Source organism: Schistocerca piceifrons, chromosome 1 (genome assembly GCF_021461385.2).
Source record: "Schistocerca piceifrons isolate TAMUIC-IGC-003096 chromosome 1, iqSchPice1.1, whole genome shotgun sequence".
NCBI classification, from domain to species: domain Eukaryota; kingdom Metazoa; phylum Arthropoda; class Insecta; order Orthoptera; family Acrididae; genus Schistocerca; species Schistocerca piceifrons.
The window spans coordinates 313228862-313235712 of NC_060138.1; the positions used below are offsets into that span (position 1 = coordinate 313228862).

Here is a 6851-nt window from a genome sequence, read left to right on the forward strand (position 1 = left end):
TCACTTAGGTGCTTCGATCGTCTCCGTAACGCGTTCGTAACGAAAAAATAAAAATATCATAAAACCCAGTTGTCTCTAGTAAACTATGCCATTTAAATCTACAATTCCGACTTAATAATGATCCTAGAACCACACCAATCTGTGGTTCGTGGGAGAGACGTGACGTTATTTCTCTCGGAAGGATGCTGAATTTCTTCAGAAGTTTCCATTGGTACCTTTTTCGCTCCTGTAAAGTTCGTGTTGTCTTCTATTTTCATATAAGATACACGTTTTCCAATGATTTACAGACTTCTTACAACGAAGTAATGTAACTATACCATTAACTGAAAGCGAGTACGACGCTTTCCTGTTGATGACAATGAATCCGTTCTGAATCTGTTCATTCTATCGTAACGTTGCGAAACTGATGATTTATTCCTTTTAGACTTTATGCCGGCGTTTTCCTTGAGCGTTTTAACTGTATTTTGCGTATTTTTTGCTACTGTTTGTTTATTTCTGACTGTTTAACGAGAATGAACCATAAAACTAGACTAAACTTAACTCCATCCGAACAGGCCTTGACAGCCCTAACGGTAACGACCGGCTTCCGTGTCATCCTCGGCCCACAGGTGACACCGGATGCGAATATGGAGGGGCATGTGGTCAGCACACCGCTCTCCCGGCCGTATGTCAGTTTACGAGACTGGAGCCGCTACTTCTTAGTCAACTAGGTCCTCAGGTTGCCTCACATGGGCTGACTGCACCCCACCTGCCAACAACGTTCGGCAGACCGGATGATCACCCATCCAAGTGCTAGCCCAGCCCGACAGCGCTTAACTTCGGTGATCGGACGGGAACCGGTGTTACCACTGCGGCAAGGCTGTTGGCGAATGAACCACTACCACACATGTAATGCGACCTGCGAAAATATGATATGGTTTAATGGTCCCTGCATAGTTTCAGTAGAACTGAAACAATGGAATAGGAAAGCCAGAAGAAAGTCTCTATGTTATAGAGCCAAAAACATGCAAATGGAAAAGGTGAAAGGTATGAGGGGAGCACTTAAAGGTCCAACAAAGCCACATAGTCGATCGTCAGCTATCGTAGTGAGCATATCTCGATTTGAATTCGAGGTTAAAATCTACGTATTTACAAGGACTTATTGCCTCGGATGGTCTCTTCTAACGATGCAGGTATGTGGAATGTTTAAACAGTGCTCCATGGCATTTGACAAGAGAAAGAAGAGAGAGGCTAAAATCACGTAATACTGGACGATGCAGACGCGCTACGAGTCATCGCCTCCAGGTAATGTACTATTTTCTTGAATATCGTAAATCAGATGACCAGTATTCGTTTATGGTCTTTATCAATATAGTTTAATTTAAGTGTGCACACGAACTCTTATTGACCCATGTCACCACTATCAGTAATACATTCCTGGCTCGATTGTTGAAGTTTACCTTAGCTTCACGCATATTCCAGAATGAAATTTTCACTCTGCAGTGGGGTGCGCGCTGTCACGAAACTGTGTGGCAGATTAAAACTGTGTGCCGGACCGAGATTCGAACTCTGGATCTTCGCCTTTAGCAAGCAAGTGCCGTACCTACTTTTTTCTACCACTTTTTTCAAATCTTTCTTTTCTTTTTTTAAAATCTTTTGCTGCCAGTTTCTATCTGATGTTTTCAAGTGGAAACGGAACTGCCAGGGCAGGTGGGGGCAAAAGTGGGCAGGGGTCAATCTGAGGCCTGGCCGCTATGTCTCCCCCTTACCTGGCGGCAACTCGTTCCGTTTCCTTCTGTTAGCTGTGGTTAACCTATGCTGCTTTGTACTTTCATTTTTTTATTGTATTTATTGATTTTTTATTTTCTTGCGTTGAGGCCGTTGTACTCTTGTTTTGTTCAACATTAAACAAAATGATTTTCTTATTGACTGGGTTGAGGCTTCGATTGTTTTTAGGAATAACAAAAAATAGTTACAAAAAGAAATGAATACTTGTTTCTGAGCCAGACGAAGCTTATGCCTGCATTAAAGAAATTCTCCTTTTCAAAAAAAGAAAATTGAGTTCACAAAGTTTTGTTTCATGATTAATTTTAATTTTTCTTTTTCCTTTTTCTTCTTTTTTTCTTTATTTCTTTTCTTTTTCTTTTTCCTCGAAATTCACAAAACTTTCATCAACTGCTACACATATGATACACTGAATTGCATCTGTTCCTATTGTCAGCATGCCGTACGTGTTTATACGATACATCTTCTTCCAGGATATACACATTGCCTGAACTGGGAAACAATCACGTCATATTCCTTGCCTTTGAAATATTAGTTTCAACATGTTGCCAAAATTGCTTTTATGGTCTCTTCTTCCGTGAGATTTATAGAATTCAGGTACAGTGTACAATTTGTACTCCTCAACTGTGTCAGGTCCTCGTTTATTTATCACGTAGTTGACAAAATTCCCATGTAGCAAAATAATAGCGTTATTCTTTTGTTTCAGGAAGTCGACAGAATCAAGTGTCACCAATTCGTCCGTTGTTACATATTTCCAATCAGTTCTTCTTAGGAAAGCTACCTGGTCCTTTATACAGGGTGGTCCATTGATCGTGACCGGGCCAAATATCTCACGAAATAAGCGTCAAACGAAAAAACTACAAAGAACGAAACTTGTCTAGCTTCAAGGAGGAACCAGATGGCGCTCTGGTTGGGCCGCTAGATGGCACTGCCATAGGTCAAACGGATATCAACTGCGTTTTTTTTAAGTATCTTGTATTACGTAAAGAAATATGAATGTTTTAGGTGGACCTCTTTTTTCGCTTTGTGATAGATGGCGCTGTAATATTCACAAAAATATTGCTCACAATTTTAGACGAACATTTGGTAACAGGTAGGTTTTTTAAACTAAAATACAGAACGTAGGTACGTTTGAACATTTTATTTCGGTTGTTCCAATGTGATACATGTACCTTTGTGAACTTATCATTTCAGAGAACGCATGCTGTTACAGCGTGATTACCTGTAAATACCACATCAATACAATAAATGCTCAAAATGATGTCCGTCAATCTCAATGCATTTGGCAATACGTGTAACGACATTTCTCTCAACAGCGAGTAGTTCGCCTTCCGTAATGTTCGCACATGCATTGAAAATGCGCTGACGCTTCTTGTCAGGCGTTGTCGGTGGATGACGATAGCAAATATCCTTTAACTTTCCCCACAGAAAGAAATCCGGGGACGTCAGATCCGGTGAACGTGCGGGCCATGGTATGGTGCTTCGACGACCAATCCACCTGTCATGATATATGCAATTCAATACCGCTTCCACCGCACGCGAGCTATGTGCCGGACATCCATCAAGATGGAAGTACATCGCCATTCTGTCATGCAGTGAAACATCTTGTAGTAACATCGGAGGAAACCAGCATACATTGCACCATTTAGATTGCCATCGATAAAATGGGGGCCAAGGGCCAATTATCCTTCCTCCCATAATGCCGCACCATACATTAACCCGCCAAGGTCGCTGATGTTCCACTTGTTGCAGCCATCGGTAATTTTCCGTTGCCCAGTGGTGCATATTGTGCCGGTTTACGTTACCGCTGTTGGTGAATGACGCTTCGTCGCTAAATAGAATGCGTGCAAAAAATCTGTCATCGTCCGATAATTTCCCTTGTGCCCCGTGTCAGAACTGTACACGACGTTCAAAGTCGTCGCCATGCAATTCCTGGTGCATAGAAATATGATATGGGTGCAATCGATATTGATGTAGCATTCTCAACACCGACGCTTTTGAGATTCCCGATTCTCGCGCAATTTGTCTGCTACTGATATGCGGGTAAGCTGCAGCAGCAGCTAAAACACCTACTTGGGCATCATCATTTGTTGCAGATCGTGGATGACGTTTCACATGTGGCTGAACACTTCCTGTTTGATTAAATAACGTAACTATCCGGCGAACGGTCCGGACACTTGGAGGATGTCGTCCAGGATACCGAGCAGCATACATAGCACACGCCCGTTGGGCATTTTGATCACAATAGCCATACATGAACCCGATATCGACCTTTTCCGCAATTGGTAGACGGTCCATTTTAACATGGGTAATGTATCACGAAGCAAATACCGTCCGCACTGGCGGAATTGCACGTGATACCACGTAATTATACGTTTGTGACTTACTGCGCCATCTGTCACAAAGCGATTAAAGTGGTCCAACTAAAACATTCATATTTCTTTACGTAACTACACGAATATGTAATAAAATGACGGTTCCTATTTAAAAAACACAGTTGATATCCGTTTGACTTATGGCAGCGCCATCTAGCGGGCCAACCATAGCGCCATCTGGTTCCCCATTCAAGCTAGACGAGTTTTGTTCTTTGTAGTTTTTTCGTTTGATGCTTATTTCACACAGCAGTATTTGGCTTGTAATGCGGCAACTACGTATCCCAGCCCCTAGACAACGAAACCAGCCAAAATTTTAATATTTCAACACTGAGTCAGAGGGAACGTAGTTGAGAGCCACCATCACACCCCTTCATTTTAATGTTTTTGAAAGCCCACCGTGTACAGCGTAGCAGATTGTTCTGTTTGCGTTACAGAACAGAGGTACAACGAGTGCACTTAGAAAAAGCTGTGTAAATAATCATTATGTGCTTTGCTACATAATGTAAGAACACCTATTGAAAGGAAACAGAAAAACGGTTAGTAACTTGACAAAGGGAACTTACCTTGGGCACTTTGATGTTAAGCTTTGTGTCAGGATAAAAGCAGGGTACCGCATCAGGTCTGCAAAACTTTTACAGAACATCTACGTCAGTGGGCTATCAGGAAAAGAGAATTTCTGAAATTTGGCGTACTGATGGGCTGGAGGGAACCCAAAAACCACTCCAATGACTGTTGTTGCTGCATATTAAATATTACTAGTAACAATTGAAACAGCTGTAACAAATGGACTTACCCTGATTTAGTCTCTACAAGACGCCTGGTCAGTGATTCAGAGCAAATGCCAGTCCCAACGTTTTAACAGCCAGTGCAATGTAAGGACGAATGTTGTTCCCCTGGTACTAACGATAGTTTTTTTTTGTTTGTTTTGTGGTTTTAGGGCGCAAAACTTTTATGGTCATTAGCGCCCAGCCCGTGACTTAGGACACAAGAAAAAACCGAAATTTAAAACCAGCAGCAATGGGAACAAAGTCATAAAATTTGAGAAACTAAAAGCAGAAGGAATGCTTAAAAATCCACTACAGAAAGGGGTTGGTTGTCCCGAAAAAAAGCTTCAAATGACTGAAGTCATTTCACTGTCATTAATAAACTGGAGAACGCGGTCGGCTGAGCGCGTGTCATCTGCTAAAATCGACGATTGATCAGGCGATAGCTGTAGACGGGAGCGTAACGGATTAAAATAGGGGCATTCAATTAAAAGGTGTCTGACAGTCCACAGCTGAGAGCAGTGGGGACAGAGTGGGGGAGGATCGCCGCTTAAAAGATGTCGATGGCTAAAAGGACAGTGCCCTATCCGGAGTCTAGCTAAAATTACCTCCTCCCGACGACGCGTTCGGGAGGAAGAGGTCCAAGCGCAAGGAAGGGCTTTCACTTCCCGCAATTTATTATGGGGAAGTGTTGACCAATGCGCATGCCATAAATGAGCAACTTGGCGACATAAATCGCTCCGTAGATCGGTGAAGGGAAGCGACTGAATAGCTGGCCGAAGAAGAGAGACTGCAGCCTTGGCCGCTATATCGGCCGCCTCATTCCCACAGATACCACCGTGTCCCGGGAGCCAGAGGAACGCCACCGAGACGCCCCCCAGGTGGAGCAAGCGCAGACAGTCCTGAATCCGGTGGATCAGAGGGTGCACAGGGTAAAGAGCCTGGAGACTGAGGAGAGAGCTGAGAGAATCTGAGCAGATTACGTACTGTATCCGCTGATGGCGGCGGATGTAGTGGACAGCCTGGAGAACAGCGTAAAGCTCCGCAGTATAAACCGAACACTGGTCGGGAAGCCGAAAGTGATTTGGGGTGTCGCCAACAATATAGGCACTCCCTACACCTAACGATGTTTTCGAGCCGTCGGTGTAAATAAATGTGGCGTCAGTCATTTGTGCACATAGAGCAGCAAATGCCCGACGGTAAACAAGTGGAGGGGTACCATCCTTCGGAAATTGACATAGGTCACGGAGCAAGTAGATCCGGGGACGGAGCCAAGGCGGTGCTGTACCCCAAGTTGTCAAGAAGGTTTTAGGAAAGTGGAAGGAAAGAGAATGGAGCAGTTGACGGAAGCGGACTCCCGGGGGTAGTAGGGAGGAGGAGCGGCCTGCATACCCTACATCAAAGGAGGCGTCGAAAAAAAGGTCATGGGCTGGATTAGCAGGCATGGAAGACAGATGGCTAGCATAACGACTCAGAAGGACTGCCCGCCGATTGGACAGCGGAGGTTCAGCAGTCTCAGCATAAAGGCTTTCCACAGGGCTGGTGTAAAAAGCTCCAGACACTAACCGTAATCCACGGTGGTGGATAGAGTCGAGACGCCGAAGAATAGACGGCCGAGCAGAGGAGTAGACTATGCTTCCATAATCCAATTTCGAGCGCACTAAGGAGCGATAGAGGCGGAGAAGGACCACTCGGTCCGCTCCCCAGGAGGTACCATTCAGGACACGGAGGTTGTTAAGGGAACGCAGACAGCGAGCCGAAAGATAGGAAACGTGGGAGGACCAGCACAGTTTTCTGTCAAACATAAGACCCAAGAATTTAGCGACGTCGGAAAACGGAAGGTTGACAGGACCTAGATGTAAGGAGGGCGAAAGAAACTCCTTACGTCGCCAAAAATTAACACAAACGGTCTTACTGGGTGAGAAACGGAAGCCGGTTTCGATGCTCC

At 44.4% G+C, this 6851-nt stretch overlaps 1 pseudogene; it reads right to left on the bottom strand.

The window, feature by feature from the left end:
- Positions 1 to 749: 749 nt before the first annotated feature.
- On the bottom strand, positions 750 to 867 carry LOC124717393 (annotated as a pseudogene).
- Positions 868 to 6851: the final 5984 nt, after the last annotated feature.